Here is a 16,343-nt window from a genome sequence, read left to right as displayed (position 1 = left end):
ACCAGGGACACTCTGACTCCTCCTTGGCTTGACCCCAACTCCCCACCCCAGGCGACTCTTCAGGCAGAGAGAAATGTGTGTCAGCCCTACCACTGCCACATATCTGTTCCCAAATCTGGCAACAAGAACTTTTTCAAGGGACTCCCCTCCCCGCTCTGCAGCTGATCTCCCTCCAAGATTAAAAGGAAAGTTGGAGGAATCAGTTTCTTTTCAGTTGATTAAATAAGAAGAAATTTGTTTAATTTGTGTGGCCAGAGTATAACACTGCATCTGACACAGCCAACTCTTAGCTTTCTGATTAAGTGCTACTTGTGGAAACTGCGGAGTGGAGATGGTGCAACTTCTGAGTCAAGTGTCTTTTTGAAAACAGTTTTCCAGTGGAAAATCCAAAGCACCTTGAGGTAAGTGCTTACTGCCGAGAGAAATCAATCTAAGGGACACTGGCCTGTGCATCCCCCCAGGACCGTTTGGTAGTGACCCTCTCTCCCCTGAGTAGGCCACCCAACCAGCAGCCAGGGAGCCAGCCTGCAAGGGGACCTGAAGCCACAAAACCCCACGGCCACGAAGCCCCATGCATATCCTGGCAGTGGCAAAGAACGAAAAAAAAATTCTCCTTGGGAATTCAAACTGTAAAGAGTGAATGACCCAAGGACCAAGGACAGCGCATGGCTTGTGGAAAGCTGGAGGCAAACAAGGGCACTCAAATCGGGAAATACTCAGAGATTCCATCCAGGAGAAATCGAAGTTAGAAAGATGGCCTGGGAGAGGCCAGGCGGGGCACTGGCAAATCTGAGCTGAGCGGAAGCCCACTCTGGGGAATAAAGGCAGTGGTTCTCAATCCTGCTGCAAATGAGAACCACCTGGGGCGTCTGAAAATACACCTGGGGCGTTCCGAGGTCCACGAGGCAGAGACCAGGCAGTTAAAGGCAGACGCGAACCGCCCGGCACGCCGAGTCAGGACGGACCCCTACCTCTGGCCCCGCTTTGCTCCCAGGAAGCTGCTGCGCCTGCGTCAGTTCGCCAGCTCCCCTCCACCCCTACTCACCTGGCGGGGGCGGGGGGAAGGCCCCCACCCCTAACTCCACGGGGTTAACAGTGGGAGAGCACCCATACCACCTGAGCTGGGGTCGGGCCCTGGGCCCCCACCTGCCCCGGGCGGAATCCGGCCGGTGGAGTTAAAAGGAGCGGCTGCCAGCTGGGAATTTCCTGAGTTTCCCGGAGCAGCCCCGCGCGCGGGCGTCGCTACCCTGCGCTCCCTCCAGGCCACAAGGTAGGACGTCCCCACAGGCGCCCCCGTGCGTGTCAGAAACCCTAGGCTTGAGTCCGCAGAGTTGTTTCTTACTTGCCACCTAGAGAGCCTTGGGTCGCGCCCTCGGCGTCTTACAGTTCTCCCCTGGGCGAGCGAGCCCGACTCCTGACCTCTCTCCTCGCGTTTGCTGCGCTAGCGCCCGGGACGCGGGAGGCCGTCGTTAGACGCCGCCTCTCCGGCAACTGCTCCTTGCTTAGGTCGTGGTTAAGTTACCTTGACACTGTGAATGTCAAAGAACACTTGAATTTTGTTTTGTTTGAGAAAAATACAATGCTGATTAAGGAGGCAGATAAAAGATGCCGTCACGTTGACCTTCATTCAAACACGCTGGTTCAGAGCCCCGGGGTCGGTGCCGGCCCCCGGTCGCGGCCGCGGCCAGCAGCCGCCTCCCCGGCGGTCGTGGAAACACAGAGGTCCTCAGAGAGCAGAACAGCCGGCTGAACAATTGGATGAAAGAATAAAAAGTGAGATCAACTCAAGTTCAAGTAATAATGTTAGCTTTTTTTTTTTTTTTTAAGTAAACGGTTTTTAGGACAGTTACATAACCGCGTTTAGAACTATTTTAGATTTACAGAAAAATGGGGAAGACAGTACAGAGAGCTTGTGCATCCCGTAGCGTTTTTCTTCTCTTAACAGCCCAGATCAGTATGGCACATTCGTTACCATTAATGAACCGATACTGATACAGTATTCCAAATTAAGGCCCATAGTTTATTCGGATTTCCGTAGCTTTCCCTTAATATCTTGGACCCGGTGTCCCCTCCGCAACTCCACATTACATGTCCTTGTCGCATCGCCTTTGTCTCTTCTTGGCCCCCAACAGTTTCTCAGAATTTCCTCGCATTCAACTACCTTTAAGTTTTTAAATAGCAGTGCATACCAATATATTCTGTGGGAGAAACAATGGGCGTGTTTGAACAGGAAGCAATTTATTATTATTTTTATTTTTTTGTCATTAAAGACAAGCTCCTGCTTGGGGAACCTAGCTGGTTCAGTTGGAGGAACATATGACTCTTGATCCCTGGGTCGTGAGTTCAAGCCCCATGTTGGGTGTAGAGTTACTTAAATTTTTAAAAAGTCTGAGCTTATTTTATATTCAAGAACTGTGACTTAGGGGCACTTGGGTGGCTGAGTGGGTTAAGCTTCTGCCTTTGGCTCAGGTCATGATCTTGGGGTCCTGGGATCGAGCCCTCCATTGGGCTCTCTGCTCAGCAGGGGGCCTGCACCCCCTTTCTCTCTGCCTGCCTCTCTGACTGCTTGTGATCTCTCTCTCTCTCTGTCAAATAAATAAATAAAATCTTAAAAAAAAAAAAAAAGAACTGTGCCTTAGATGCCAACAACATATTCCTCAACCACATAAGGTCACAGGAAACATTTTCTTTGAGGGCACCCTGGAACTACAGCCATATTAGTAAACACCTCAGTGTTTAGGGATTTCAGATTTACAGTGTGTTTCCTCTTCTAGGGAAAATGTTTGGAGTTGAGCCTAAATAATTGCTTAGTTTTTTAAGCTTAAAGCACTTTTTGCATAATATTCTCACATCCCTGATTTCATTTGATCATTAAAAAAAAAAAATTCCAGTATAAATAATTTAGCGTTATATTGGTTCAGGTGCATAATGTAGTGATTCAATTATTCTCTACATTACTCAGTGCTCATCTTAAGTGTACTCTTTAATACCTGTCACCCATTTTGTGATCCTCCCTCCCCATCCCACCCCTTGTAACCATTAGTTCTCTATAGTTAACGGTCTGTTTTTTGATTTGTCTTTTTCTCACTCTGTTCATGAGTCTTATTTCTTAAATTTCACATAGGAATGAAATAATATAGTATTTGTCTTTCTCTAACTTATTTCACTTAGGAATATATTCCCTAGAGTCAGCAACATTGTTGCAAATGGCAAGATTTCATTCGTTTTCATGGTTGAGTAATATTCCTCTGTGAGAGTGTGTGTGTGTGTGTGTGTGTGTGTGTGTATGTATGCACTTGTGCATGTATACACACCTTCTTTAGCCATTCATCTATCCGTGAACACCTGGATTGCTTACATAATTTGGCTACTGTAAATAATGTTGCAATAAACATAGGGGTGCTTATATATTTTCAAATTAGTATTTACCTCTTCTTTGGGTAAATACCCAGTAAGTGGAATTATTGCATCATATGGTAATTCTGTTTTTTAATTTAATGTGTCTTGTTTTTGTGCCAGTACCGTATTGTTTTGATCTTTATACCTTTGTAGCATATCTTAAAATCTGGATTGTGAGTCCTCCAGTTGTGCTCTTTTTCAGAATTGCTTTGGCTACTTGGGGTCTTTTGTGCTTCCATACAAATTCTAGTTCTGTGGAAGATGCTGTTGGTATTTTGATAGGGATTGCATTAAATCTATAGATTGCTTTGGCTAGTATTTTCATTCTAACAATATTTATTCTCCCAATTGATGAACATAGAATGTCTTTCCATTTCTTTGCATCCTCTTTAATTTCTTTCATTAATGTTTTACAGTTTTCAAAGTATAGGTCTTTTTCCTCCTTGGTTGAGTTTATTCCTAGGTATTTTACTATATTTGGTTTGTAAATGGGATTTTTTTAAAAAAATTTCTCTTTCTCCTACTTCATTGTACTGTTTGGAGATGCATCAGATTTCTATAAATTTATTTTGTATCCTGCAACCTTACCGAATTCATTTTTCAGTTGTAGTGGCTTTTTGGTGAAGTCTTTCAGGTTATCTGTATTTGGAATCATGTCATCTACAAATAGTGAAAGTTTGACTTCTTCCTTGCCAAAACTGGGTGTTTTTATTCCTTTTTCTTGTCTGATTGCTGTGGCTCGGACTTCCAGTACTATGTTGAATAAAAGTGGTGGGAGGGGACATCCTTGTCTTATTCCTGGTCTTAGGAGAAAAGCTCTCAGTTTTTCATCATTGAGTATGATATTAGCTGTGAGTTTTCATATATGGCTTTTATTATGTTGAGGTCTGTTCCCTCTAAACCTACTCTGCAGAGGGTGTGTGGTTTTTTTTTTTTGATATTGTATTTATTTGAGAGAGAGCAAGCAAGAGAGCAAGAGATCAAGAAAGAGCACAAGCAGGGGGAGTGGCAGAGGGAGAGGGAGAAGCAGGCATGCTCAACATGGAACTCTGTACCAGGATCCTGGGATCATGACCTGAGCTGAAGGCACTTAACTGACTGAGCCACCCAGGTGCCCCTGTAGAGGTTTTTTTTTTTTTTTCCTTTGGTCATGAATGGGTGTTGTACACTGTCAAATGCTTTTTCTTCATCAATTGAAATGATCATATGGCTTTTATCCTTTCTCTTGTTGATGTGATGTATCATGTTGATTTTTTTTCAAAGATTTTATTTATTTTTCTGACAGAGAGATTACAAGTAGGCAGAGAGGCAGGCACAGAGAGGGGGAAGCAGGCTACCTGCTGAGCAGAGAGCCCGATGTGGGCCTTGATCCCAGGACCCTGAGACCATGACCTGAGCTGAAGGCAGAGGCTTAACCCACTGAGCCACCCAGGCGCCCCTTATGTTGATTGATTTGTATATATTGATCCACCTTTGCATCCCAAGAGTAAATCCCATTGATTGTGGTAGACAATTTTTTAAAAATGTATTGTTAGATTCAGTTTGCTAATATTTTGTCGAGGATTTTGTGTGTCTGTTCACCAGAGATATTGGCCTGTCAATCTTTCTTTTGTAGTGTCTTCTCTGGTTTTGGTATCAAGGTAATGCTGGCCTCAGAGTATGAATCTGGAAGCTTTCTTTCCCTTTATGTTTTTTTGAAATAGTTTGAGAAGTATAGGTATTAACTCTTCTTTAAATGTTCAGTAGAGGAGGTGCCTGGCTGACTCAGTTGGTGGAGTGCAACTCTTGATCTCATAGGTGTAAGTTTGAGCCCCACATTAGGTGTAGAGATTACTTAAAAATAAAAGTCTTTTAAAAATGTTTGGTAGAGGGGTGCCTGGGTGGCTCAGTGGGTTAAAGCCTCTGCCTTTCGGCTCAGGTCATGATCTCAGGGTCCTGGAATCGAGCCCCGCATCGGGCTCTCTGCTCAGCAAGGAGCCTGCTTCTTCCTCCCTCTCTCTCTGCCTGCCTCTCTGCCTATTTGTGATCTCTATCTGTCAAATAAAATAAATAAAATCTTTTAAAAAATGTTTGGTAGAATTTACCAGATGGCCAAGCCATCTGGTCCTTGACTTTTATTTTTTGGTGGTTCTTTGATTACCAATCCAATTTTGTATGAGTAATTGATCTGTTAAGTTTTTCTATTTCTTCCGGGTTCAGTTTGGAAGATTTATGTTTCTAGGAATTTATCCATTTCTTTTAGATTGTCTAGTTTGTTGTCATATAATTTTTCATGATATTCTTTATAATTCTTTATATTTCTATTGTATTGATTATTTCTCCTCTTTCCCTCTGATTTTGTTTGAGTTCTCTCTCTCTCTCTCTTTCTCTTTCCCTCTCTCTTTCTCTCTCTTAACAAGACTGGTTAAAGGTTTATCAATTTTGTTGATCTTTTCAAAGAACCAGTTCCTGGTTTCATTGATCTGTTCTATTGTTTTTTAGTTTCTATTTTGTTTATTTCTGTCCCAATCTTCATTATTTCCTTCCTTCTACTGGTTTTGGGTTTTGTTTATTCTTCTTTTTCTAGCTCCTGTAGGTATAAGTTTAGGTTGTTTATTTGAGCTTTTACTTGCTTCTTGAGGTAGGCATGTATTGCTATTAATTTTCCTCTTAGAACAGCTTTTGCTGCATTCCAAGGTTTTTGGACCATTGTGTTTTCATCTTCACCTCCATGTATTCTTTTTAAAATTTTTTAATTTATTTTTTATTTTTAAAAGATTTTATTTATTTATTTGATACACAGAGAGACATCACAAGTAGGCAGAGAGGCAGGCAGAGAGAGGAGGGGAAGCAGGCTCCCTGCTGAGCAGAAAGCCTAACACAGGACTCGATCCCAGAACCCTGAGATCATGACCTGAGCCAAAGGCAGAAGCTTAACCCACTGAGCCACCCAGGCACCCCTCCATGTATTCTTTTTAATTTCATCTTTGATCTCTTGGTTAACCCTTTCATTATTTAGTGGTACGTTATTTAACCTTTGTGTATTTGTGCTCTTTACATATTTTTTCTTGTGGTTGACTTCAGTTTCATAGCATTGTGGTCAGAAAAGATAGTATAACTTCAGTCTTTTTGAATTTGTTGAGATTTTTTTTGTGTCCTAACATGTGATCTGTTCTGGAGAATGTTCTATGTGCACTTGAAAAGAATGTGTAATCTACTGTTTTAGGATAGAATGTTTTGAATATCTATTAGAGCCATCTGGTCCAGTGTGTCATTCAAAGACAATATTTCCTGTTGGTTTTCTGTTTGGACAAATCTGTCCATTGATGTAGTGGGGTGTTAAAATCCCCTACTATTAAATTATTAATAAAGTATTAATATCAATACTTCTTTTATATTTGTTTTTAACTGCTTTATTTATTGAGTGATCCCATGTTGGGTACATAAATATTTATGATTGCTCTATCTTCTTGTTGGGTTAGGATTATGTAATGTCCTTCATTGTTCCTTGTTACAGTCTTTGTTGTACTGTTTGTTTTGTCCAAATAAGTATTTCTATCCAGGTTTTCTTTTCATTTCCATTTGCATGATAAATGCTTTTCCATCACTTCACTTTGAGTTTACAGGTGTCTTCAGGTCTGAAATAAGTCTCTGGTAGGCAGCCTACAGATGGGTCTTGCTTTTTTATAGATTCTGTCACTTTTTGTCTTTTGATTGGAGTGTTTATTCCATTTACATTCAGAGTAATTATTGATAGGGATGTATTGCCATTTTGTTGCTTGCTTTATGGTTGTTTTTGTAGTTCTTCTGTGTTCCTTTCTTCTCTTGCTCTCTTACAGTTTGCTGGCTTTCTTTAGTGATACTTGGATTCCTTTCTCTTAATTGTTTGCATATCTATTACCAGTTTTTGCTACAGAAAGCACTGTTTATAACAAAGACAAAACTACAAAAGAAGTCACCATTCAGTTGGCCAATCGAAAGTTACTCTATCCTAGACATTTCAGTGAACACAAAATAGTTACATCATAGACACCACACCAAAAAAAGTGCACTGGCATTATTAAAAATAAAATGAGTCCCCTGAGTTAGAGGCATCCGAAAGTAGCAGCTTCACCCAGGCAGGTCGGGTTTAAAGGGGGACATTGTCTTGGGTGAGTTTTTGCTGGATCTGTAAACAAGGTTAGGTAGGACAGGCTTCTCCACACACATCATTAACCTGTAAGCATGTAATTAGTAACCTGTGAGACAAAGGAAGAAAACTTTCTAAACAAGCTGAGATTGTCCTTCTTTTATTTAACAGAGAACTGTTGGAAGAAAAAGAATACTTTGTGTGGACGTAGAAAGTTCTGATGCCTTAGAAATTGTACTTTTTCTAATACCTCAGGCATCGACTAGCGGAACTGAAAGTACAAAAGACCTTAAACTGCTCCAGCCCTGCCCCACATCTTCCTCTGTCCTGGGAGCTGAGGCTTGCAGCGTCAACTAACACTCACACATTTATGCACACAGTCGCCTGCCCCGCCCTGTTCAAACCAACGGAGCTATTTTCTGAATCAAATTTGCACAATTTTAAAGAAAAAAAAGTTCAAAGAACAGGATGTTTTTCAAAAAGGCAGGCTTTTTAGAGGCTTGTGTTGACTTGCCCTGTTTTAGGCTTTTTCAGTGTTTATTTTGCCTTCTCGGGTAGCTCACAGTTTGGAAATGAGTTCATCTGGTATGGGAAGGTCCGATTTTTTACGTCTTCGTTCTCCCCTTTGTTTGGCTAAATGTCTGAAGCTAGGAATCTACTCGGGCTGCAGTGAGAAGCATTTCCAGCTCATTAAACCAAATCCTCATGGTTTGAAGATCAGCTGGTTTTTCTTGCTACAATGCCAGAGACCTGGCCCCCCCTGAGGAGGTCTGGGTCAAGATGAGCGGTGTTAATCAATATCATGTCAGTAAAGGCATAATGCAACAGAGCTGTTAATTACAAAATTTAGAAAACCGTATAGTTGTAAGTCAGGCTGCCATTAAGTTAAGGCCACAACATTTCACTTTGGCGGCCCTTATAAAATGTAAGCTAACTCACTGCTGGGACCTTGAAACAGGAGCCAGTCAGAGCAGCAAGCATAGCTCCCTTCCTGCCACTTTCTGATCCTCTGATTTGAGCTTATGAAATGAGCCCATAATATAGAAACAAGAAGCTAGTTTTCCTGTGTAAAAGGAGGAAGGACATGAATAAATATTTCTCAAAGAAATAAAAAGAAGAACATCTCAACCTGACACCTTTCTTCTGACCCATTTAACGTAATAGCTGGTTCTCTGTGATCTCTGGGTAGATCTCATTACTGAGCATGATGAAACCCTGGGCTTAGTAGCTGTCTCTGCATGTGACTAGTTTCACTCTCCATCCTCCTGCTTCAGTGCCAATTTAAGAATGCAAATCCTACGTGGGCAGGTTTTTAAAGTTCGTGAGATATTTTTATTTTATTCTGGCTAAAAGTAATCATATTATTTTCTAAAGTGAGCCTTTATATTTATTGCTTTTTAAAAATCCCGGTCAAGGGGCACCTGGGTGGGTCAGTTAGTTAAGCATCTGCCTTCAGCTCAGGTCATAATCCCGGGGTCCTGGGATCAAGTCCTGCATTGGGCTCCCTGCTCAGTGGGAAGTCTGCATCTCCTTCTCCCTCTGCCTGCCTCTCCCCTCACTAGTGCAATCTCTCTCTCTGTGTCAAATAAATAAATAAAGTTTTTTTTTTTTTTTTAAATCCCAGGGACGCCTAGGGGGCTCAGTGGGTTAAAGCCTCTGCTTTCGGCTCAGGTCATGATCTCAGGGTCCTAGGATTAAGCCCCATATCAGGCTTTCTGCTCAGCAGGGAGCCCAATTCCCTCTCACTCTGCCTGCCTCTCTGCTTACTTGTGATCTCTGTCAAATAAATAAATAAAATCTAAAAAAAGAAAAATCCCAGTCAACTTGAAAGTGAAGTTTGAAGGATACCAATGATTTTAAAAATCTGCCCTTTGAGAAACACTAAGCTGAGAGTCCCTGTGTGACAATAGTGACTGCCACACCGTATTCTAGTTTTAGGTCAGTCTCGGGAAGCATGAGCCAGATACAGTTCCTCTTGCCACAAAACTTGCTGAAACAGAACCGAGGGGGGTGAGAAGTAGATAAGCACTGTTGACCTATAAACATGTCTATAGGGCATGAGAACATCTGATCTAATGTGTTCTGTGGAGAGAGGTCAACTGATGTCATGTGTAAAAATCAACAGGTTAGCTGTCCAAAGTTTTCTGGACTTCAACTGGTTGTGTATTAGCATAGAGACATGCTAGCATAGTCACGATGAGCCAAGGAAAAATACAAAGGTTTATTACCAGTGTAAGTATTTTCTCATTTACTTCTTGATTCTAAAAGGGGGAGAATTTATCTTGTTCATGACTTCCCCTAAGTAAATGATGGGGAAATTTTAACACACTAGCTTAGGTCAATTTATTGAGTTACAAAATGTAACATTCTCATGTCGTCTAATTTACGGCAGGCACTGTATATAAATAAGAGAGCTGAAGTCTTCTGCTCCCCCATGATGCTCTCCTTTGTGGTTACAAAATGACGGTTAGAAGGTAGAATCCAACTTTTTTGTTGTATATGGATGCTGGCGAAAGAAAAAAGGATTTATCAGATTTTGGATAGCACCAATGGCAGCTTTCAGTGTAAAGCTTCCTCTTAGCCGGAGAGACTGGATTAGAGTCCCGAGTAGCTGGGCTCTTTCCCGCTGGGGGAGCGCTGCAGTCAGGGCTCGTGCGCACGCTGCCAGGAAATCGGTGTGATCTGGAGAGGTTCCCACGGTGCTGCACAAGTTCCTTTTGTGACCGGCAGTATGATCCCTGAGAATTCTTAAGGCCAAAGGACTTGCTCCTGGTGCCCCTAAGGATCTCTTACCATGTGACTAAGAAAGCTGTTGCTCTATGCAAGCATGTTGAGAGGAACGGAAAGGATAAGGATGCTGAATTCGGACTGTACTCTGATCAAGAGCCATCATCACTGGATGACCCAATATTGAGACGGAACAAGTTCCCCCTCCTACTCCCTGCCCCACCTCCCCCCAAATTCAAGTCATCCACAGCCTCTGTCCAGGTGGCATCAATGTGTCTATGTATTCCAGCAATAAAATCATTGTCTAGCTAGGCGAAAAAAGTGCCTGAGGTAAACTCGGATATGATGCCTAAAAGCCTACGTGGGAGTCTGTAAAAACATACACTGTTGGGCTATCCGTCCATCCATCCTGTGTTTTGGAGAACTGCCTATGACAATCACAGGGGTGGGGAGAAACATTCCCAGTCCCCCCCCCTTTTTTTTTTCCTTAAGTTTTAAAAGAGAGATGAAATCCACATCTGGGCACCTTTGGCCTTTTTGTCCAAAAAGACTCTGACAAAGAAAGCAGGACCATAGTAACCCTGCTCACTTCATTTCTCCCAGGCAGACTCCCCTCCCATTTTCTCTGTGCCATTGGTGGTTCTGTTCCAGCGGCCACGATGCCTCCTTCCTTCTGCCCTTCACAGGTGCACAGAGCTTTACATGTTCCTATGGTGGGAAGGGGTTCCTGGTCATCAAACTCACTGTTAAAATCTCTACCCAGAGCCCACACCTCACTCTCCCAACTAGGCTCCTCTGTGCCCTCCCTCCTCCCCCCCCCACCCTGCAGCTTGAGCACCATTATTTGGGCCTTGGGGGTTTTGTACATTTTCCTCTGTTGTTAGGTCTACATGCTTGATGCTGGGAGCCTGCTTTCCACCTCAGCCAGCCAGACTTCGTCACAATTTTTCTATATTTTGGGGTAACATATTATCCTGGGACCCAAACTGGCTGGGTCTCCTATTTGAGAATTCTCTGGAGAACCCTCCTTCATCTTTATGATGCCATCTCTTTGATCCCTCTCCATCTGGATTTCCTTATTTGATTCATTAACTATCTTTTATGGTTTCTTCCTTCTTTGTTGAGGTGGAAGATTACTAAAATCCTCTAGCATCATAGCCCTTGCACTTTAGGCTTCTGAAGCAGGGAATTTGGGGTTTGAAGATCGTGAATTCACTAGAGCAGTGAGTTCCTTTTTCTGTTCGGGAGACTTATTCTTATGAACAGCCATAACTGCTTTCTGGGTTTGCTCATGGATTTCACCTCTGGTTTGCCTTCTCCGGAATTAGAAAAACTGTTCTCAGACCCAATACACCTCTTTGGCTGAGTGTCCTCCTTGGACATCTCTTTGAGGCTCCAACTCTGACCTGACACTTTGTGACCAGCTGTGGCATTTTCCCCATCACCGATCCAGCTGCCTTTCCTGTTCTCTTTGAGAACTTCTCATTGATTGCTATCTCCTGGTGATTAATGTCTGCACATCTTCATTGACTCTCTTGTTCTCACTCTCCTCCTGGCCTCCACCCTTTGTATTTTCTGCAAGATGTTGGAACAATGAGGGTAATATTCGCACAGCTCATGGTAGCATTTCTTGGGGGAATTGATTCTGTTTGCTGTCCTCTGTCCCTGGCAACGCTTTCGAGCTTGGTGGTGTGCCTTTTCACCATCCACTTTTTAAAACATTCCTGTCAGCATCATTTTCTCAAAACACTGCTGAGCTCTGCCAGTCTTTTTGCAATCTTGCCCAAATCATCTTTGACTTGATTTAAGTTGCTTCCGGTAAGCATCTGTCGTCCGTGCGTCATGAAAGTGTGATTTCCACTCCTGCGCAGGAGGAGGCCATAGCCCGTGTGCTCTACAGTCACTGTGACGTCAGGTACTCGTGGGTCAGTGCAGGCTGCTTCAGCTCACAGGCTGGAAGGAAAAGCTTTCCAGAATGTGTGTCTGTACTCTTCCTCCTTTGACTTCTGTTTAGGTTGGTATTTCTTCAAAAGGTCCCGAGTGGCTCTGCGTAACTGAGTCCATGTATTTCTCAAGAATAGAAATTCCCCACTGTGTGTGGTTTTCTGAGTCAAACTGGTCCCTCCGTGCCCCAGGCCAGGTGCAGGGATGCAAAGGGGTGCTTCCCGGGGGGCATAGTTCCTTTAAGGGTCCCTCCCTGGCCACCCACCATCCCATCCCCTTGTCACATGTCATGCAGCCGCTGCCTCCTGGGTCTCCTCCAACCTCCAACCCCCCATCCCTCCTCACCTACACACCTGCCCTGCACTCTGTGTACATTCTTTTGTAAGTAACCAGGAAGTAGACTTGGACAAGTGGAAAATGCGACCTTGTTCTTTTTTTATTTTTTTAAGATTTTATTTATTTATTTGACACAGAGAGAGAGAGAGAGATCACAAGTAGGCAGAGAGGCAGACAGAGAGAGGGAAGCAGGCTCCCCGCAGAGCAGAGAGCCCAATGTGAGGCTTGATCCCAGGACCCTGGGACCATGACCTGAGCCGAAGGCAGAGGCTTTAACCCACTGAGCACCAAGGCACCACAACCTTGTTCTTATATAGAAGGACCCAACCACATAAAAAGTCAGTTCTAAGTAACTTATAAATTTAATGTGAGTCAAATAATATATTTATAATAATATTATTATGTGTGTGTGTGTGTGTGTGTGTATATATATATATATATATGTCAAAAAGTTTTTTTTTTCCTGGCAGTAGGCAGGTTCATTCCAAAGTTCAGACAGAAAGATAAACATGGAAGGACAGCTGGGAAACTCCTGAAACAGAAGAGCAGCGAGGGTACAACACTAGCTGTCAACTAGTGGTAACTAGATGTTAAAAATGCAGTACACATTCATATTAAAATACATATGTAACTGCATGGTTGTTGGGCCTGGCCCCATGTGCCGAGCACCCAGCCCAGCAGCTGCTAAGGGCAGGGGGCTCCATGCCAGCTATGGAGTGAGGGGGTCTGGCACGTGGGGCAGCAGTTTTGCCCCAGGTTCCCAATGCAAACATGCTGAAGAGTCAAAATGTCTTTGCAGAAATGCGTCATCAGGTGATCAGGAGGAAGCTAATTTCCAGGACTCTCACCTGTCCGTGACATGAGCCGCAGCCTGTGGGGCCTTGGTGGTGCCCGTTCCCATCTGACCTCACTCAGAGTATTGCTGTTCCCACTGACCTTGGATTACTAATTCAGACCATTTATCTTGCTTCCTTTATGGGGACTCTCCATATTCTCAGGAAGCCCTTCAGCAACTCTGTTCTCGTGGTCTTTTTTTTTTTTTTAATGGAGACTTTTTGAAAAAAGAGTTTATTTATTTATTTGACAGAGATCACAAATAGGCAGAGAGGCAGGCAGAGAGAGAGAGGGGGAAGCAGGCTCCCCGCCAAGCAGAGAGCCTGATGTGGGGCTCCATCTCAGGACCCTGAGATCATGATCTGAGCCGAAGGCAGAGGCTTTAACCCACTGCACCACCCAGGCACCCCTGTTCTCCTGGTCTCTTATGGCCTCGGGGCTCGTCCTGTATATTCCTTCTCATTCAGTAGCTGTTTGCTCGTCTGCTTTGCTTATTCTGTTCTCTGAGCCTCGGTTATGGTTTCAGCTCAGACACTTGTTGGTTGGTCCGTTCTCTAGTAATGTTAATTTTGTTGAGTAGGTAAGACATTCCTTTTACTTAATCTTTTTGAAAATAGATTACAGTCGCTGTCTAACCTTGTGTCTTGCTTGCAAGCTACTCTGTGTTGTCATTGAATTCCTAATGTTTGTTCTTTGTGCAGTAAAAGGTTTTTTTGTTTTTTGTTTATTTTTGTTTTTTTGGTTTCACATAACTTGTCTTCCTATTGATTCAGACTTCTCTGAGTAAAATCTTGTTGATCTTTTCATATTGACAAATTATTTGGAGTAGTTTTATAGTTGATATAAATGTTATTTTTTTTAAAGATTTATTTATTTATTTGACAGAGATCACAAGTAGGCAGAGAGGGAGGCAGAGAGAGAGGGGAAGGCAAGCTCCCTGTGGAGCAGAGAGCCTGATGTGGGGCTCGATCCTAGCACCCTGGGATCATGACCTGAGCAGAAGGCAGAGGCTCAACCCACTGAGCCACTCAGGCGCTCTGATATTTTATTTTTAAAATTTTTTTTCATTTTATTTTATTTCTTTTCAGCATTCCACAATTCATTGTTTATGCAACACACCCAGTGCTCCATGCAATACATACCCACCACCAAGCTCACCCAAACCCTCACTCCCCTCCCCTCCAAAACCCTCAGTTTGTAAATATTTTAAATAGATTCTAAATTAGGGAATGAATTCTGGGTGGTATTACTTGCAGTGCCATTAACCTGAAAGCCCCTTGGTATTTGAGAAGCCACCAGGAAGGGGAGGCTCCGAGGCGATAATCCGATGACAAGAAGACCCCGCCTGGCCGGCGGTGGTACTGCAGAAGCAAGCTTGGCGGGGTCCTGCAGGGCTCCATGACAAAGCCAGGAACCTGGTGCACCTCATGCTGAGAGCTATACCAAATGCTGAGCAGTGAAGATGTTACAGGGAAATCATGTCATCAGATTTGCTTTTTATGAGTATTATCTGGGGAATATTGATTTTGGTGGGTTGGGCAGAGAGATCAAATAGAGGCTGGACAGCAGGCTTTCAACTACTGACACTTGTTGAAAAAGTGCCAGAGCATGTCTTCCTGCAGAACCCCCTTGTTGCAGCCTGTGCCTCTTGTGTTCCCAGACCCCTGGGCTGCCCGCCGTGCCTTAAGCTCTGCTTAGGAGTAGGTTCCTGCCAGTGAGAGCAATGGGTATCCTTTCAGTACACAACTCCCAAGGTGCAGAAGAAGCAGGGGGTATATAGTTGGACAGGCACAGGCTTTTGTGTCAGACACACCTGGGTTTGAGTCTGGGTTCCTAGCTGGATGGTCTTACATGAGTCAATCATCTGAAAGTTCTCAGTTTTAGACCAAGTTATGAGAGAGGCCGCTACTGTGGGCCACCAGCTTTAGAAGTGCCTGCTGTGGTCCTCTTCCAGCAGCCCCTTGCCCATGGTGGGAGGACTCTGTGCCAATGATCAAGGCCCACATGGCAGTCCATATGAAGGGTGCTTATTCCCCACCCTGCCCAGACTTGTGCCGTACCCACCCTGTGCAACTGCAAGGTGTGAGCTCCTAATAATATTGGCAAGGAGGAGCAGGATTGAGGATACTGAAGGGGTAAAATCCAGACTTGGTAAGGGTCAGGATATGACCAGCAGAACAATGGGGCCATCAAAAGCCAAAGGAAAATATGGTAGGGAGTTGAGAGGTCAGTTTTTGGTGTGTTAAGGCTTTGACCCTGCAAAACAGCTATTCAGTAGCCTGAACTCATGAGGGAGGTCAGACCTAGACATGATTTTGGAAATCATCATATTGGGGTAATAGCTGAGGCCAGGAGGCTATATGAGGCCTTGGAAGGAAAGCCTATAGGCCATAGGGAAGACTAAGACTGCCACTCTTGGGAACATCTGTATTTATCTCATTTTTAGTTTATTTTGCTTTATTTTATTTTTTAAGGACTTGTTTATTTTTATTTTTTAAAAAATATATTATTTATTTGAGAGGGAGAGAGAGTAGTGAGATCACGAGGTGGGGGAGAGGCAGAGGGACACACAGACCCCCTGCTGAGCAGGGAGCTCCATGCGGGGCTTGATCCCAGGACCCAGAGATCATGACCTGAGCCAAAGGCAGATGCTTAACCGACAGAGCCGCCCAGGGTGGCTGGGTTTATTTTTAGAGCACATTAGTAGGGGGAAAGGGCAGAGGAAGAGAATCTCAGGCAGGCATCCCCCTGCACACAGATCCCGAGGCAGGGCTCAATCTCATGACTGAGATCATACACTGAGCCAAAACCAAGAGTAGGACATGCAACCAACTGAGCCATCGAGATGCCCCTGGCTTTTTAAATTCCAATGAACATATATAGTGTTAAATGAGTTTCAAGTGTACAGTGTAGTGATGCAGCAATTTTATGCATCACTCAGGGCTCATCAAGGTAAGTGTACTCTTAATCCCCTTCACCTATTTTAGCCATTCCT

Source organism: Neovison vison, chromosome 8 (assembly GCF_020171115.1).
Source record: "Neovison vison isolate M4711 chromosome 8, ASM_NN_V1, whole genome shotgun sequence".
In the NCBI taxonomy this organism is placed as follows: Eukaryota; Metazoa; Chordata; class Mammalia; order Carnivora; family Mustelidae; genus Neogale; species Neogale vison.
This window is presented reverse-complemented; position numbering follows the sequence as displayed.